General features: G+C 45.9%; 1 protein-coding gene across 1 annotated transcript in view; it reads right to left on the reverse strand.

The window, feature by feature from the left end:
- Positions 1 to 1416: 1416 nt before the first annotated feature.
- Positions 1417 to 19905, reverse strand: part of LOC137625292 (mitochondrial inner membrane protease subunit 2) — a 113320-nt gene continuing 94831 nt past the window's right edge. The window contains exon 5 of the mRNA XM_068356105.1: positions 1417 to 1555. The gene's annotated coding sequence lies outside the window, so the exon portion shown is untranslated. The remainder of the gene's footprint in view (positions 1556 to 19905) is intronic.

Genomic DNA, 19905 nt, shown 5'->3' on the forward strand with positions numbered 1-19905 from the left:
CCACTGTTGGCCCAATCTTTTCACCTCCCACTGTTGGCCCAATCTTTTCACCTCCCACTGTTGGCCCAATCTTTTCACCTCCCACTGTTGGCCCAATCTTTTCACCTCCCACTGTTGGCCCAATCTTTTCACCTCCCACTGTTGGCCCAAACTTTTCACCTCCCACTGTTGGCCCAATCTTTTCACCTCCCACTGTTGGCCCAATCTTTTCACCTCCCACTGTTGGCCCAAACTTTTCACCTCCCACTGTTGGCCCAATCTTTTCACCTCCCACTGTAATTCATTTTAACACTTTTCCCTCCAATCCTCCTAATTCCCTCCCTCCCCTCCCCTACCTATCTTATCCCCCCTATACTGTACCTGTAGCTGTAGACAGCATCCAGTTTGAGATAACTTTCCCAAATAAGTCTTCATATGACTACGAGGGTGATCAGCGATAAAGCACGTGAAATGCTGAATTCAGATAGCAGTAACTGTTATTGAAAATCCAAATCTAGGAAAGATTAATTATCTTACAATGCGTCCTTAGAATAATTTCTAAGAATATATTTTTTTTAATTAATTTGTACTTTTCATAGCTATACAAAGAGAATCCTTTAGTTTCTAAAAAGAGTTAGAAATCCTTTTAATAAATTGCCTGAATAAGTACTGAAAGTAATACAGTATTCAAAGTTGATCAATTGTACAAATATTGTACAGTGTAATAATAAATAAATCATAATAACAAAAAACACATTAGAAATTATTATCAATCCCTGCGTATCGTAGGTGTTACATTCCAAGGACATTCCCCTCTTCCACGGGGTTGGCTGTAAAACAGCAAAGTAGATACAGAAATCTACGGTATATGTTTTTAATTTTATAATTTTTCATACTTTTTTATTATCTTTAATAAATAAACATTTTTATAAATAACAATTACTATCTTTAACAAAAAAAAAAAATAATAATAAAAATATGAAACTTATCTGCCTTCATAGGCTCGCAATATAAATAAATTTATATATTTATGATGTACTGGGGAAGTGATATGTGTACGGCGATATGGAGGCGAATTACTGTGATTACCATAAGTAACACATGGCAATTATTCCGAAGTTTATGAAAACATGACAAAATAACAATCTTAGAATGTAAATCAAATCATTAAAGCAGATTATCTTCACAAAAGGCCTCCACACAACCCTATTATTTTCATACTGTACTGTTTTAATTATTCTTTGATTTTCTTAAATAAACTTTGTTTGCAATTTATTTGCAAAAATTGGCACTTGAAAAATATTCTGAGTTATAAGTTCTTATAAAAAATAGGATTTGAAGTACTATACGTCTGCATTACTACCACAGTGAAATACTGTACCTCATAAAAAAATGATTAAAAAATAACAATAGTAGACATTACGTACCTCTTGAGCCCCAGGGCCTTATATAAGGCACGAGACGGGTTGGTGAAGTACGGAAAAGGACAGCTAGTTTCTGACAGCCATCTCTCAGCACCAGTAACATCTCCAAAAGTTATAACAACTACCTGGCAGCCAGCAGCAGAAAGTTCCTCCTGAAAAAAGGGAACGGTCTACATCAGAAAAGTAAACACTAATACATAAATACAGACAATAAAGCTGCCTGCACATAAGATACTTTTCAGAAGATGGTGGCTGCCACCATTTTTTGGCCACTAAAAAGTGGAGCGGGAAGCTGTGAGCACCCTACCACTAAAAATTGACTCGTGCCAGCAGCCATAGAAAAATGTTATTTTTATTAGTAAAATAAATTTTTGAATATACTTACCCGATAATCATGTAGCTGTCAACTCCGTTGCCCGACAGAATTCTACGGGAGGGATACGCCAGCTATCACAATACTAGAAGGGGGTGTACTCACCAGCGCCACCTGTGGCCAGGTACTACAGTACTTCTTGTTGACACCTCCTCAATTTTTCCTCGGTCCACTGGTTCTCTATGGGGAGGAAGGGAGGGTCAATTAAATCATGATTATCGGGTAAGTATATTCAAAAATTTATTTTACTAATAAAAATAACATTTTTCAATATTAAACTTACCCGATAATCATGTAGCTGATTCACACCCAGGGGGGTGGGTGAAAACCAGTGTACAAGATTAAAGGATAGCTAAGTATCCCGTATTTCATATAATCAGTTATCTCAAAATAACAATGAAATAATAAGTACCTGGTAAGGAAGTCGACTTGAACCGTTACTCTGCCTTTTTTTAAGTTCGTCTTCCTTACTGAGCGCAGCGTTCCTCTTAGGAGGCTGAATCAACTCTAAGGTGCTAAAGTATATAGGGCTGCAACCCCTACTAAAGGACCTCTACACAACCTCTAACCCAGGCGCTTCTCAAGAATGAATTGACCACCCGCCAAATCAAAAGGATGCGGAAGGCTTCTTAGCCTACCGTAACAACCATAAAAACAACAATAAAAGCATTCAAGAGAAAGGTTAAAAAAGGTTATGGGATTAAGGGAATGTAGTGGCTGAGCCCTCACCTACTACTGCACTCGCTGCTACGAATGGTCCCAGGGTGTAGCAGTTCTCGTAAAGAGACTGGACATCTTTAAGATAAAATGATGCAAACACTGACTTGCTCCTCCAATAGGTTGCATCCATTATGCTCTGCAGAGAACGGTTTTTATTAAAGGCCATCGAAGTAGCTACGGCTCTCACTTCGTGGGTCCTTACCTTCAGCAAAGCAAGGTCTTCCTCCTTTAAGTGAGAATGGGCTTCTCTAATCAGAAGCCTTATATAATACGAAACCCCGTTTTTGGACATGGGCCTCGAAGGGTTCTTGATTGCACACCATAAGGCTTCTGACTGTCCTCGAATAGGTTTTGACCTATTAAGATAATATTTCAGAGCTCTGACAGGGCAAAGAACTCTTTCTAGCTCGTTACCTACCATGTTGGAGAGGCTAGGTATTTCAAACGATCTAGGCCAAGGACGTGAAGGAAGTTCATTCTTAGCTAAGAATCCGAGCTGTAAAGAACATGTTGCAGATTCGGATGTGAACCCAATGTTCTTGCTGAAGGCATGAACCTCACTGACTCTTTTAGCTGTTGCAAGGCAGACGAGAAAAAGAGTCTTGAGGGTAAGGTCCTTGAAGGAAGCTGACTGGAGAGGCTCGAACCTAGGTGACATAAGGAACCTTAAGACTACGTCTAGATTCCAGCCTGGAGTGGGTAGACGACGTTCTTTAGTAGTCTCAAAAGACTTAAGGATGTCTTGAAGGTCCTTGTTGGAAGAAAGGTCCAAACCTCTGTGGCGGAGAACTGAAGCCAACATACTCCTGTACCCTTTAATCGTAGGAGCTGAAAGGGATCTCTCATTCCTAAGATGTAATAGGAAGTCAGCTATTTGGGTCACAGAGGTATTGGTAGAGGAAACTGCATTGGCTCTACACCAGCTCCGGAAGACTTCCCACTTGGATTGGTAGACTCTACGAGTGGATACCCTCCTTGCTCTGGCAATCGCACTGGCTGCCTCCTTCGAAAAGCCTCTAGCTCTAGCGAATCTTTCGACAGTCTGAAGGCAGTCAGCCGAAGAGCGTGGAGGTTTGGGTGCAACCTGTCTACGTGAGGTTGACGTAGAAGGTCCACTCTTAGAGGGAGAGTCCTGGGGACGTCGACCAGCCATTGTAGTACCTCTGTGAACCATTCTCTTGCAGGCCAAAGGGGAGCAACCAGCGTCAGCCGTGTCCCTTCGTGCGAGATGAACTTCTGAAGGACTTTGTTTATGATCTTGAACGGTGGGAATGCGTAAAGGTCGAGATGGGACCAGTTCAGCAGAAAAGCATCCACATGAACTGCTGCTGGGTCTGGAACTGGGGAACAGTACAAAGGAAGTCTCTTGGTCATGGAGGTGGCAAACAGATCTATTGTCGGCTGACCCCACAAGGTCCAAAGTCTGTTGCACACGCTCTTGTGGAGGGTCCATTCCGTGGGGATGACCTGATCCCTTCTGCTTAGGCGATCTGCTGAGACGTTCATGTTGCCCTGAATGAACCTCGTAACTAGGGTGAGGTTTAGACTTCTTGACCAAATGAGGAGGTCCCTTGCTATCTCGTATAGGCTCCTCGAATGGGTCCCTCCTTGCTTGGAGATGTAAGCCAAGGCTGTGGTGTTGTCGGAGTTCACCTCCACCACCTTGCCTAGCAGGAGGGACTTGAAGTTCAATAGGGCTAAATGAACTGCTAGTAGCTCCTTGCAGTTGATGTGGAGCGTTTCCTGTTCCTCGTTCCACGTTCCCGAGCACTCCCGTCCGTTCAAGGTCGCGCCCCAGCCCGAGTCCGATGCATCCGAGAAGAGATGAAGATTGGGGGTCTGAATCGCCAACGATAGGCCCTCCCTGAGAAGGAGATTGGTCTTCCACCACAAGAGAGTGGTCTTCATCTCTTTGGTGACTGGGATAGAGACTGCTTCGAGAGTCAAACCCTTGTCCCAATGAGCTGCTAGATGGAATTGAAGAGGGCGGAGGTGGAGTCTCCCTAGCTCGACGAACAGGGCCAACGATGAAAGGGTCCCTGTGAGACTCATCCACTGTCTCACCGAGCAACTGCTCCTCTTCAGCATGCTCAGGATGCAATCTAGGGCTTGGCTTATCCTTGGGGCCGATGGAAAAGCCCGAAAATCCTGACTCCGAATCTCCATTCCCAGGTACACAATGGATTGGGAGGGAATGAGCTGGGACTTTTCTAGATTGACTAACAGACCCAGTTCTTTGATCAAGTCCAAAGTCCAGTTGAGACTCTCCAGACAGCGACGACTCGTGGAGGCTCTCAACAGCCAGTCGTCTAAATAAAGGGAGGCTCTGATGTCCGATAAGTGGAGGAACTTTGCTATATTCCTCATCAGATGCGTAAACACCATAGGAGCTGTGCTTAGGCCAAAACACAGGGCTTGGAATTGGTAGACAACCTTTCCAAAAACGAATCTCAGGAAAGGTTGGGAGTCTGGATGAATAGGAACGTGAAAGTAAGCATCTTTCAGGTCCAACGAGACCATCCAGTCCTCCTGCCTGACCGCTGCTAGGACCGACTTCGTCGTCTCCATCGTGAACGTCTGCTTGGTGACATAAGCATTGAGCGCGCTGACGTCCAGCACCGGTCTCCAACCTCCTGTCTTCTTGGCCACCAGAAAGAGACGGTTGTAGAAGCCCGGGGATTGATGGTCCCGGACTATAACCACTGCCTTCTTCTGTAAAAGGAGCGACACCTCCTGGTGCAACGCTAGCCTCTTGTCCTTTTCTTTGTAGTTGGGAGAGAGGTTGATGGGAGATGTGGTCAGAGGGGGTTTGCGGCAGAATGGTATCCTGTAACCCTCCCTCAGCCAACTGACAGACTGGGCGTCTGCACCTCTCTTTTCCCAGGCTTGCCAGAAGATCTTGAGTCTGGCTCCTACTGCTGTCTGGAGAGGAGGAGAGTCAGTTTTTGCCTTTAGAAGCCTTGGAACCTTTCCTAGACTTGCTCCTGGAAGAGTCTGGACGGGAGCTTCCTCGGCTGGGGGCTCTACCACGAAAGGGCGGAATAAACCTCGTAGCAGGAGAATCAGCCACTGGGGTGCGATAAGTCCTGGGGACTGAGGTAGCAACCTTAGTCTTACGAGCTGATGAGGCCACAAGATCATGGGTGTCCTTTTGTATCAGGGCCGCAGACAAGTCCTTAACAAGCTCTACGGGAAACAGGAACTTAGAGAGCGGAGCGAAAAGGAGTTGAGACCTTTGACAAGGTGTGATGCTGGAGGAAAGGAAGGAACAAAGCTGCTCCCTTTTCTTAAGCACTCCTGACACAAACATTGAAGCAAGCTCGCCAGATCCATCCCTAATAGCCTTATCCATGCAGGACATTAAGAGCATGGCTGAGTCCTTGTCCGCAGGGGAGGTCTTCTTGCTAAGGGCCCCCAGGCACCAGTCTAGGAAATTGAACATCTCAAAGGCTCTAAATACACCCTTAAGGAAGTGATCTAGATCGGAGAAGGTCCAGCAAACCTTAGAGCGCCTCATTGCTGTTCTACGAGGAGAGTCTACCAAACTTGAGAAGTCAGCCTGGGCAGAGGCAGGTACTCCCAAGCCTGGTTCCTCTCCTGTGGCATACCAAACGCCCGCTTTAGAAGTGAGCTTAGTCGGAGGAAACATAAAGGAAGTCTTTCCTAGTTGCTGCTTAGACTGCAACCACTCCCCTAAAATTCTTAACGCTCTCTTAGAGGACCTTGCAAAGACGAGCTTAGTATAAGTAGACTTGGCTGGCTGCATGCCCAGCGAAAACTCAGATGGCGGAGAGCGGGGGGTAGCAGAGACAAAATGGTCTGGGTATACCTCTCTGAAAAGAGCCAAGACCTTACGAAAGTCAAAAGGAGGCGGAGAAGACTTGGATTCATCCACGTCTGATGAGGGATCCAGGTGTGCAGCCTCATCATCAGAAACCTCATCACCAGAGTGTAGCGAAGTGAGAGGTAAGGTATGCTGAACAGCAGAATCTGCACGAGCGGGAGCAAAAACGCTTGTGGTTTCATCCTCAAGTCTCTGTTGAGGCAACACCTGAGGCTCAGGCTGCAAAGGCTGGTCAAAAGAAGTAGCAGAAGGTAGGCGCATGGGTGGAGGAGGCTGACTCCTGGCATGAGTGTCTTGACTCAAGAGTTGCGCTTGCTGTAAGGTTGGTGGATGCGCAGTAGCAGGTTCCTGAGGAACGAGTTGAGGTTCCTGAGGTGTGAGCTGCGAGCGTAGAGGTAGTGGCTGCGCAGAACGCAGTAATTGTCTCGCGAGTTGAGGTTCCTGAGGCGCAAGGCTAAGGTGTTGAGGCTCTCGCCTTGAGGAGGGTTGAGGTCGCTGCAGCGAGAGCTGAGGAGTCTGCCTCATGGATGGGAGAGGTTGTTGTACCTCAAGAGAGTGTTGCCTCACTGGTGGAACCGCAAGAGGAAGCGGAGGAAGTAAGGTATAAGCTTCCTGTTCCCATTGCTGAGGTTGCCTTAAGGAAGGCGGAGGTAGCTGCACACCGCTGGAAACTGGCAACTCAGTACGTGGTAAGGTATCCTGAGGAGCCTCAACATCGTACGCCTGGCAGACAGGACTGCGGTTAGGCGGAGCGATCGCAGGAGGAGGTGTAACCTTCTCAGCCTGACACTCTCGCATCAAGACCGCAAGTTGTGACTGCATGGACTGCAGTAGAGTCAACTTGGGGTCGGCAGACACTAAGGTCTGCTGAGGCAAAGCCTTAACAGAAGAGATCTGTTGCGGCAGCACCTTACTCCTCTTAGGAGGTGTGCATTCAACTGATGACTGCGGCGAGTCAGAGCTGATCCAATGACTGCAGCCAGGTTGTAGAGGTCTTGAGGTCTGGACTCTGCGTTTGAGAGGTCTTGAGACCTGAGTCCAACGTTTCCTCCCTGACAATTCTTCAGCAGACGAGTAAAAGACGGGCTCAATCGTCTGCGGGTGGGAGTGACGGTCTCTGGAAGACACGCCCGCAACCACCGAGGATACTTCTGTGCGCCGATCAAGGCCTGCCGAACCCTTTTGCCCTTCGACATTGCTTCTCCCCTGGGCTTGGGAGCTTGCAAGAGGTCCCGGACTGGGAGGACGACTGGCACGCACAGAAGTACCCTCACGCACCACACTGACACTGACACTAGCACTTGGCACTGCACTGACACTAGCACTCGTCACAGCACTGGCACTATTACCACCCACTGCACTCTTGACCTTAAGTTCCTTGACTTCGGCCATAAGAGACTTATGATCACTAACCACCGACTCCACTTTGTCACCTAAAGCCTGAATGGCACGCAAAACAACAGACATATCAGGTTGAGGGCAAATAGTAGGTTCGGGGGTAGCCACTACAGGGGGAGGAAAAGGTAGGGGATCATGAGGTGAGGAAAAAAGTGAAGAGCGAGAAGAACTCCTCCTAACTCTCTCTCTCTCTAACTTGGTTGAATACTTAAGAAATCGGACAAAATCAAGTTCCGAAAGTCCGGCGCATTCCTCACATCGATCTTCCAACTGACAGGGTCTTTCCCTACAGTCAGAACAAGCGGTGTGAGGATCTACCGAGGCCTTCGGAATACGCCTATTACAAGACCTACATCGTCTATGGGGTGGGGCTTGTGAAATGTCAGACATCTTGAATCAAAGAGTTAGCCAAGTGGGGATTCCAAATCAAGCAAAAAGATCGTTAACCATTAATCAGAACTAAATAATAGCTATCTAAGCTAATATAGAAGTTTTCCAGTAAAGCGACAGCCGAAATCTGAGAGAAATACTTCACCAAAAGCCGTGAAAATACTCCAAGATCATAAGCGTATCCCAGAACGTCTTGCCGGAAGCACGACAGAGGAAAAATTGAGGAGGTGTCAACAAGAAGTACTGTAGTACCTGGCCACAGGTGGCGCTGGTGAGTACACCCCCTTCTAGTATTGTGATAGCTGGCGTATCCCTCCCGTAGAATTCTGTCGGGCAACGGAGTTGACAGCTACATGATTATCGGGTAAGTTTAATATTGAAAAACATGCTTTTCATTTTTCATCACAAAACAGGGGCAGCCATCGTCCACTGAAAAGTGGCCCATGTGCGGGGACCCTAAGACTCCCATAAACTCTGCCAGACCACCCAGAGAAAGGAACTGATGGTTAAAAATTTGATCTTGACATAATACTTGTGAAATCACTTGCTAATCAGATGCAGAAATTCAAAGGCATCAATTTTCTACTGTCTGAATAATAGTGATTTATGGAACTGATTCCTTCCTTGGAAAAACTAACCAATACAACCATTCTTAAATAATTTCACATTATCAATAGTCTACAGTAATTCCTGATTAAAAAAATATTGAGAAGTTTCAAAATTACGATTACATTTTAAAGTGTTTATGATAATAATCTTGAATCTTTAAATATTTGTGTGTGGTATAATTAATAATATATTCTACTGATTCTTGCCAGGGATTTTAATCTAATGTACCATGTTTTTATCATCGTCTAGCTCTAACAATTGAAATCTTAACTGTCAAATAAATAATTAGTACAATTAATGAAAAAACAAATGATCGATCACTCATGTATAAAAGACAAGTCCAGGTAAACTCTCAGGCTGAATTTGCTCCTCAGAATGGTTCTTCCAATGTAGTGATGTTTCCTTAATAAAACTGGTATAACAAATATCACAAAGCTAATATTGACCAGTATTACCAAAATACACTTTAAAGGTTTACAGGCCATTCATGAATGGCAGAGGCAAGGGATAGTGACATTGCCCTAGCAAGCAGGACAATGCCCTAGAGACTGACCATATATCATATGATCAGCACCGAAGCTCCCTCTCCACCCAAAGTAGGACTAGGAGGGCTAGGTAATGGCTGCTGATGACTCAGCAGGTAGACCTATAGGCTCCCCCAAAACCCCCATCCTTAGCTCACATGGATGGCAAGGTTGCAGGCACTAAAGGAACTAATGAGTAGGAGTGGCACTCGAACCTCCATCTGACGATCACCAGACATAGACGTTACCAATAAGGCCACAACAACCCCTGATAATAAAAAATATCACATAGTTGATATTGACCAGTATTATCAAAATACACTTGAAATATGGTCAAGACTTTTATTTCCTCTTAATGATCAAGTTTGGACATCTTTCCAGCCTGTCAAGGGACAGCGAGTGTTCCATTGCTGGGAAAACATAAATGCAACAGTCCAAGACTGCTAGTCTGAGTGCCTCACTAAAATATTCAATTAGAAGTAGCAACAGGTGGCCTATAATCTGCAAAGAGCAGGGACTTAATCAACACAGACTTGTTATTACTCAATCTTCTGTATATATACTCATTGCTCATCCCTCTAAGAAGACTGTGTCAAACATGACATGAGCATCAAAACGCTCATTGACTATTTTGTACATCCTTCTTGATTCTTACCAGGATTAAGTAGATAAATCACTTCATCAACTAAGGACATCCATGCACTAACACCAACCAAATCAAGACAGCTCTTAATCTGTTAATCATACAAACAGCATAAATACAATATAGACATCTCTGCAGTGAGACTTTACTCCAGGTGAGGACACTTCCCAAAATGTGAGGGATACACCTTCTTCTGAAGAAGTAAATCAAAGTATTCTAAAATTCATGGTGAGGGTTTTGCTGTTATGACCAAAATACTCAAAAACAAGCATCAGTGAAAGTCTTATAACCTGTCATATAACAATGGCCGAAGGACGTTTCTTGATAATCATCAGAACTTACACTCTAACATTAGAGGCTGATGAAATAACAAAAGACAACTTCTACTGTCCCCTTGATGCAGCACTACAAAATATCACCAGAATTGATAAGGTTATCTTGAAGGGAGATTTCAATGGTCGTGTTGTGAACAAACAAGCCTCTATGGGGAGGTGCCGTAGGCCATCACAGCACAGGCAACAGGAATGTTAATGGCATCAGAATACCTTCCCAATGCGTTAAGCAAGATTTTGTCACTATAAACACAATATTCCAGCTCAAAGACAAACTCAATAACATATGGATGGATCTGAGAATCAGACTACATGGCAGACTACATCATAACAAGGCGGAGCCACACTAATGATGCAAGTATAACTTGAGACATGCATAGGGCAGAGTGTTCGACAAATCATTGACCTGCATAGTCCATCTTCAAAATAAAATTTAGACCTCAAATGCACAAGCAGGACACATCTAAGAAAATGTTATTTTCATTAGTAAAATAAATTTTTGAATATACTTACCCGATAATCATGTAGCTGTCAACTCCGTTGCCCGACAGAAATCTACGGGCGGGATACGCCAGCGATCGCTATACAAGAGGGGGGTGTACTCACCAGCGCCATCTGTGGTCAGGTACTGCAGTACTTCTTGTCAACACCACCTCAATTTTTCCTCGGTCCACTGGTTCTCTATGGGGAGGAAGGGTGGGTCAATTAAATCATGATTATCGGGTAAGTATATTCAAAAATTTATTTTACTAATGAAAATAACATTTTTCAATATTAATCTTACCCGATAATCATGTAGCTGATTCACACCCAGGGGGGTGGGTGAAAACCAGTGTACAAGTTAATCAAGAAGCTAAGTATCCCGTATTTCATATTATCAGTTATTCAAAATAACAAATGAAATTATAAGTACCTGGTAAGGAAGTCGACTTGAACCATTACTCTGCCTTTAATAAGTACGTCTTCCTTACTGAGCGCAGCGGTCCTCTTAGGAGGCTGAACAACTCTAAGGTGCTGAAGTATAAAGGGCTGCAACCCATACTAAAGGACCTCAACACAACCTCTAACCTAGGCGCTTCTCAAGAAAGAATTGACCACCCGCCAAATCAACAAGGATGCGGAAGGCTTCTTAGCCCACCGTAACAACCCAAAACAACAATAAAAGCATTCAAGAGAAAGGTTAAAAAAGGTTATGGGATTAAGGGAATGTAGTGGTTGAGCCCTCACCTACTACTGCACTCGCTGCTACGAATGGTCCCAGGGTGTAGCAGTTCTCGTAAAGAGACTGGACATCTTTGAGATAGAATGATGCAAACACTGACTTGCTCCTCCAATAGGTTGCATCCATAATACTCTGCAGAGAACGGTTCTGTTTGAAGGCCATTGAAGTAGCCACAGCTCTCACTTCGTGTGTCCTTACCTTCAGCAAAGCAAGGTCTTCATCCTTCATGTGAGAATGAGCTTCTCTAATCAGAAGCCTTATGTAGTAAGAAACTGCGTTCTTGGACATAGGCATCGAAAGTTTCTTGATGGCACACCATAAGGCCTCTGATTGCCCTCGTATAGGCTTAGACCTTTTAAGATAGTACTTTAGAGCTCTGACAGGGCAAAGAACTCTCTCTAGTTCGTTACCCACCATGTTGGAAAGGCTAGGAATTTCGAACGATCTAGGCCAAGGACGTGAAGGAAGTTCATTTTTCGCCAAAAAACCGAGCTGTAAGGAACATGTAGCTGTTTCAGATGTGAATCCTATGTTCCTGCTGAAGGCGTGAACCTCACTAACTCTTTTGGCTGTTGCAAGGCAGACGAGGAAAAGAGTTTTGAGAGTAAGGTCTTTGAAAGAGGCTGACTGGAGAGGTTCAAATCTAGGTGACATAAGGAACCTTAAGACTACGTCTAGATTCCAGCCTGGAGTGGACAAGCGACGCTCTTTAGAGGTTTCAAAAGATCTAAGGATGTCCTGTAGATCCTTGTTGGAGGAAAGATCCAAGCCTCTGTGGCGGAACACTGCTGCCAACATACTTCTGTACCCCTTGATCGTAGTAGCCGAAAGAGATCTAACATTCCTAAGATGTAACAGGAAGTCAGCAACTTGGGTTACAGAGGTACTGGTAGAGGAAACTGCATTGGCTCTGCACCAGCTTCGGAAGACTTCCCACTTGGATTGATAGACTCTGCGAGTGGATAACCTCCTTGCTCTGGCAATCGCTCTGGCTGCCTCCTTCGAAAAGCCTCTAGCTCTAGAGAGTCTTTCGATAGTCTGAAGGCAGTCAGACGAAGAGCGTGGAGGCTTGGGTGTACCTTGTTTACGTGAGGTTGACGTAGAAGGTCCACTCTTAGAGGGAGAGTCCTGGGAACGTCGACCAGCCATTGCAGTACCTCTGTGAACCATTCTCTTGCAGGCCAAAGGGGAGCAACCAGCGTCAGCCGTGTCCCTTCGTGAGAGACGAACTTCTGAAGAACCCTGTTGATGATCTTGAACGGCGGGAATGCATACAGGTCGAGGTGGGACCAATCCAGCAGAAAAGCATCCACGTGAACTGCTGCCGGGTCTGGGATCGGGGAACAGTACAATGGGAGCCTCTTGGTCATCGAGGTAGCGAACAGATCTATCGTTGGCTGACCCCACAAGGCCCAAAGCCTGTTGCACACGTTCTTGTGAAGGGTCCATTCTGTGGGGATGACCTGACCCTTTCTGCTGAGGCGATCTGCCGAGACATTCATATTGCCCTGAATGAATCTCGTTACCAGCGTGAGTTTTCGACTTCTTGACCAAATGAGGAGGTCCCTTGCTATCTCGAACAGCTTCCTCGAATGAGTCCCTCCCTGCTTGGAGATGTACGCCAAGGCTGTGGTGTTGTCGGAGTTCACCTCCACCACCTTGTTTAGCAGGAGAGACTTGAAGTTCATTAAGGCCAGATGTACTGCCAACAACTCCTTGCAATTGATGTGAAGCGTTTCCTGTTCCCTGTTCCATGTCCCCGAGCATTCCTGTCCGTCCAAGGTCGCGCCCCAGCCCGAGTCTGAAGCGTCCGAGTAGAGATGAAGATCGGGGGTCTGAACAGCTAAAGAGAGACCCTCCTTGAGAAGGATGTTGCTCTTCCACCACATTAGAGTAGTCCTCATCTCTTTGGTAACAGGAATAGAGACCGCCTCGAGCGTCATATCCTTGTCCCAGTGAGCTGCTAGATGGTACTGAAGGGGGCGGAGGTGGAGTCTCCCTAACTCGGTGAACAGGGCTAACGATGACAGAGTCCCTGTTAGACTCATCCACTGTCTCACCGAGCATCCGTTCTTCTTCAGCATGCTCAGGATGCACTCTAGGGCTTGGTTGATTCTTGGGGCCGACGGAAAAGCCCGAAAAGCCTGACTCTGAATCTCCATTCCCAGGTAAACGATGGTTTGGGAAGGAACAAGCTGGGACTTCTCTAAATTGACCAATAGACCCAGTTCCTCGGTCAAATCCAAAGTCCATCTGAGACTCTCCAGACAGCGACGACTTGTGGGGGCTCTTAAAAGCCAGTCGTCTAAATAAAGGGAGGCTCTGATGTCCGCCAAGTGGAGGAATTTCGCAATATTCCTCATCAGTCGCGTAAACACCAGAGGTGCCGTGCTTAGGCCAAAACACAGGGCTTGGAATTGGTACACAACCTCTCCAAAGACGAATCTCAGAAAAGGTTGGGAGTCTGGATGGATGGGAACGTGAAAGTAGGCGTCTTTCAGATCCAACGAGACCATCCAGTCCTCCTGCCTGACCGCTGCTAGGACCGACTTCGTCGTCTCCATAGTGAACGTCTGCTTGGTGACATAAGCATTGAGCGCACTGACGTCCAGCACCGGTCTCCAATCTCCTGTCTTCTTGGCCACCAGGAAGAGACGGTTGTAAAAGCCCGGGGATTGATGATCCCGGACTATCACCACTGCCTCCTTCTGTAACAGGAGCGACACCTCTTGATGTAACGCTAGCCTCTTGTCCTTTTCCTTGTAGTTGGGAGAGAGGTTGATGGGAGAAGTGGTCAGAGGGGGATTGCGGCAGAACGGAATTCTGTAACCCTCCCTTAGCCACTTGACAGACTGAGCGTCTGCACCTCTTCTTTCCCAGGCTTGCCAGAAGGTCTTGAGTCTGGCTCCTACAGCTGTCTGGAGAGGAGGAGAGTCAATGCTTGCTTTTCGTGGACTTGGCACCCTTCTTGGACCTGCCCCTGTGACCGTCTGGGCGGGTACTTCCTCGGCTGAGGGCTCTGCCACGAAAGGGCGGAATAAATCTGGTAGCAGGTGTATCAGCCACTGGGGTGCGGTAAGTTCTCGGTACTGAAGGTACAACCTTAGCCTTGCGTGCTGAAGAGGCCACGAGGTCATGCGTATCCTTCTGTATAAGAGCTGCAGCCATCTCTTTGACTAGATCCTCAGGAAACAGGAACTTGGAGAGAGGAGCAAATAGTAACTGTGACCTCTGGCAAGAGGTGACACCAGTAGAAAGGAAGGTGCAAAGTTGTTCCCTTTTCTTGAGGACTCCCGAGACAAAAATAGAAGCAAGTTCGCCAGAACCATCGCGAATTGCTTTGTCCATACAGGAGATGATCAGCATGGCCGAGTCTTTGTCAGAAGGGGCAGTCTTCTTGCTCAAGGCCCCCAGGCACCAGTCGAGGAAATTAAAAATTTCAAAGGCGCGAAAGACTCCCTTCAAGAAGTGGTCCAGATCAGAAAAGGTCCAGCAGACCTTAGAGCGTCTCATAGCTGATCTACGGGGAGAGTCAACCAAACTTGAGAAGTCAGCCTGGGCAGAGGCAGGGATCGCCAAGCCTGGTTCCTCTCCCGTGGCATACCAGACGCCCGACTTAGAAGTCAGCTTAGGAGGAGGAAACATAAAAGACGTCCTTCCCAGTTGCTGCTTGGACTGCAACCAATCCCCTAAAATTCTCAAAGCTCTCTTTGATGATCTAGCGAAGATAAGCTTAGTGTAGGCAGACTTAATAGGCTGCATGCCTAGAGAAAACTCGGATGGAGGAGAACGAGGGGTAGCAGAAACAAAGTGTTCAGGGTATAACTCTCTGAACAGCGTCAGGACCTTACGAAAGTCAATGGAGGGTGGCAACGACTTGGGTTCCTCCACATCAGAAGAAGGATCATCCAGGTGAGCAGCTTCATCCTCAGAAACCTCATCACCTGAGGGTTGAGAAGCGAGAGGTAACGATAAAGCGGTATGCTGAATGGTTGAATCCTGAAGAACGGGTGCATGCGCACTTGCGGATTCATCATCAAGTCTCTGCTGAAGAGGATGAGGGCTGGCAATGACAAAGTCATGAGGCTGGGATGAAGGAGGTTCTGCGGGGGTCTGAGGAGCAAGTGAGGTGAGAAGCGAATGCTGTAAGGCATGAGGCTCATGCTGCATAGACTGCGGTTCATGTTGTATGGGAAGAGGCTCATGCTGCGAAGAATGCGGTTGCTGCATGCGTTGAGGTGGCTGCCTCATAGCATGAGGCTCCTGCCTCAAGAGTTGCGCCTGCCTCAAGGGTTGAGGAGGTGGCTGCGCAGAGAGAGACTCTTGCCTCAAGAGTTGAGGTTCTTGCCTCAAGGGTTGAGGTTCTTGCCTCGAGGGTTGAGGTTCTTGCCTCGAGGGTTGAGGTTCTTGCCTCAAGGGTTGAGGTTCTTGCCTCAAGAGTTGAGGTGCTTGCCTCGAGAGTTGAGGTTCTCGCCTCAAGAGTTGAGGTTCTTGCCTCAAGAGTTGAGGTGGCTGCCGCAAGAGTTGAGGTTGCTGCCTCAAGGATGGTGGAGGTTGCCGCAACGCAAGAGGTTGCTGCCTCGAGGATGGAGGAGGTTGCTGCAAAGCATAAGGCTCCTGCCTCAAGTGTTGAGGAGGTTGTCGCATAGCAAGAGGCTCCTGCCTCAAGGAAAGTGGAGGTTGCTGCACAGCGCTGGTATCTGGCAACTCCCAATGCGGCAGCTCACGCATGGAGGCAGGTTGAGGAACCTCAACATCATACGTCTGGCAGGGTGGACTGCGCAGAGGTGGAGGAGCGCTCGCAGGAGGAGGTGTGCTAACCTTCTCTGCCTGAAACTCCTGCATCAACACCGCAAGCTGCGACTGCATAGTCTGCAGCATAGCCAACTTGGGATCAACAGAAGTTGGGGCAGAGGCCTGTTGAGGCATCGCTTTACCTCTCTTAGGAGGTGTGCAGCCATCAGATGACTGCGGCGAGTCCGAACTAGCCCAGTGGCTACATCTGGGCTGTTGGACTCGCTCGGTCTGGACCTTACGCTTAAGAGGCCTTGAGACCTGGGTCCAGCGTTTCCTCCCGGAAACTTCTTCCGCAGACGAGGAAATTAAGGGCTCAATCGTCTGAGAGTGGAAGTGACGATCTCTATAAGATACGCCCGCAACCACTGAGGATACTACTGTGCGCCGATCAAGGCCTGCCGAACCCTTTTGCCCTTCGACATTGCTTCTCCCCTGGGCTTGGGAGCTTGCAAGAGGTCCCGGACTGGGAGGACGACTGGCACGCACAGAAGTATCCTCATGCGCAACACTGACACTGACACTAGGCACAGCACTGGCACTACCACTTCCCACTGCACTTTTCACTTTAAGTTCCTTGACATCTGCCAAGAGAAACTTGTGGTCACTCACTACAGACTCCACCTTATCACCTAAAGCCTGAATGGCACGTAACACATCCGACATATCAGGCTGAGCACTAGTAATAGGTTCGGGGGTCACCACTACAGGGGAAGGAAAAGGTTGAGGATCATGGGGGGAGGAATAAACCAAAGAGCGAGAAGAACTCCTCCTAACTCTCTCCCTCTCTAACTTAGCCGTATACTTGAGGAATTCATTAAAATCGAATTCCGAAAGCCCGGCACATTCCTCACATCGATCTTCCAACTGACAGGATTTTCCCCTACAGTCGGAACAAACGGTGTGAGGATCAACCGAGGCCTTCGGAAGACGCCTATTACAAGTCCTAACACTACATCGTCTTTGTCTAGGAGCTTGAGAATGGTCGGACATCTTGAATCAGAGAACAGTCAAGGGGGGTTTCCAAATTAAAGCAAAGATCGTTATACCATTAATCAAAATCAATCCAAAAGCTATCTAAGCTAAGGGAAAAGCTTCCTGTATAGCGAAAGCTAAATTTCAGAGCAATACTTCACCAAAACCGTGAACAAAGACTCCAAAATCAAGAGCGTATCCATGTAGGTCTTGCCGGCGGCACGACAGAGGAAAAACTGAGGTGGTGTTGACAAGAAGTACTGCAGTACCTGACCACAGATGGCGCTGGTGAGTACACCCCCCTCTTGTATAGCGATCGCTGGCGTATCCCGCCCGTAGATTTCTGTCGGGCAACGGAGTTGACAGCTACATGATTATCGGGTAAGATTAATATTGAAAATTGAACTGTGCTGTACTGAAGAAGCAGTAGACATCAGATCCTTTTTTAACTCAATCACCAAGGTTGTCTCTGCCTTACTAGATATTATGAGGAAGATCCAAACAGTGAGTGGATGGTTCTGCAAAATTATACTAGATGTTGCAGAAGCAACAAATTACTTCATTAAGCACTTTCATGCATTCGTTCAATGAGACCTCTGACATCAATGTACAGTACAGTAATTGAACAAAATGGAGAATGCATGATTCATATTTTGAAAATCTTCACTAATTTGCTCAGGCCAAAATATGAAGGAACCAGTGGGTAGAAAGGGCTGCTAATGGGAGAAAGAGCTAAGTAAATTCAAACTTTTACTAACCTAGACAATATGCAAGGATTTTATAATGCCATCAAATCCATACATAGGCCTTAGATAAACACAATCGCCAGTCAGCAAATGATTGTAACGCCATTGATGAGTCTGTTATTGATACTCTAACATACCTCTCATCCAGGACCTCAACAGACTTCCACAGTTGCACTAAGTTTTGAGTGCAATAAAAAGCATTAAATAACGCAAAAGCTGCAGTCCCAATGGCAATATTGGAAAACATTTTCAAGTGTGGGGACTGCCATCTCAAAGATCATCTATGCCCTATGAAGGGGAAAGCAAATACTGCAACAACAGCCAAGATATTTTCCTTCGATCTGCAGCTGGTAAAATAACAGCTAGTTACGCTTTTATGCTAGCTAAGCATATATCTGAATTAGCACTGCCAGAGACTCAATGTGGGTTTAAGAAGGAAAGAGCAACTACTAACATGATTTTTACTCTGACGCAAACACTGGAGAAATGTTGTAAGCAAACTCCAAACTTATAAATAGTCTCTATTGACCTTAACGAGGCCTTTGACACAGCGCTCCATGAGCTCCTTTGAAAGACACTTATAGAATGCCATTCCTAGCAAATTTCTCAAAAAAATTCAGCTCTTTCATTCTAACAAGGAATGAAAGGCTTGGAAGCCTAATCCTTACCTGGGGAAATGGGAGTAAAGCAAGGTGATGTTCTAGCTACAGTTCATCTCGATAATAACTCTGTTTCAGGAAAACTTAGACAACTAGTCAAGGCCTCCTTAGAATACTGGATGGAAGGTAGCCTGTTCAACATCAGACGGCTATGCGTCTGTACAAAAACATCCGGATGCCAATTCGTTGACCTGGAATATGGTGATGAAGCTGCCATTTTGGCACACCTAACCACAGCAGCCTTAACCACAACAGGTTTTGATATAGGAAACACCTATCTTTTGAGAGGTGGTGTATGGTTCCTAAGACTCTGCACCTCCCTAGACTCATGAAGGGAAGTGGAACATGAGACATTTTCCTGTTTTGGAAAGATTTCTCAATGGGTGATGTGTTGTCAGTTAGTAAAGGAATATATGGGTTCAATAGAGCCTAAACCCATGAGCATCCCTTATACATACAGAGTCTATGCCTTGCACGTTGATACATTGGCCCTAAGGGAGGAGAAAATATTTGCGGTTTATATTACTGTATGTCATATTGGATTCACTGTTCCCTGGGTTAGAGTTCTCTTGCTTGAGGGTATATTCATGCACACGGTTCTGTTTCCTTACTTCCTCTCCTCACCTGGCTATTTTCCTTGTTGAAACCCTTGGGCATATAGCATCCTGCTTTTCCAAAACTTTGTACAAAAAGGTAGAATCCATAGAAAAATGCTGACATAAGCTGGTTAGTCTTTAAAACTTCTAAACTGCTACATTACAAATATAACTTTGACTCTCCATGAACGCAAAATATATTATCAGATATACATATGCAAAATATATTCCCTACCAATTCCCAGCAGTACTAGTTTAATTAGCTTCTCTCCCAAGCAGGGATCTCTCATTCATAAATCCATTACCATTATAAGGTCATTTTTTATCTTTGGATGCAAGGCCCAGCCAGATTAGTTGTTCAATGAAAACATGTACCAGAGGGAAAAATACCAGTTGTACTATGAATTAAAGGTTATAAAAAACAGGACAGAAAAATAAACAGAAAAGAATCAGGAAATTATGTGAAGCAGATGGCTAAAAAAGTGGATGTAGCTAGGCAGTGAAGGAACACTGCAAAAATCCTTTATCATAGTGGTATGTAGGCCTAGCCATGAAATTTTATTTTTTCTTTAGAAACTTCCAATTAAATAAAAATAATCATTGTCTTAGTAATACAGTTTAATTATACCATCTTAACAATACCAATAATAGAAATAAATCTTTAATAGCTTTTACAT

The sequence above is a fragment of the Palaemon carinicauda genome, chromosome 32 (genome assembly GCF_036898095.1).
Source record: "Palaemon carinicauda isolate YSFRI2023 chromosome 32, ASM3689809v2, whole genome shotgun sequence".
Taxonomy (NCBI): Eukaryota; Metazoa; Arthropoda; class Malacostraca; order Decapoda; family Palaemonidae; genus Palaemon; species Palaemon carinicauda.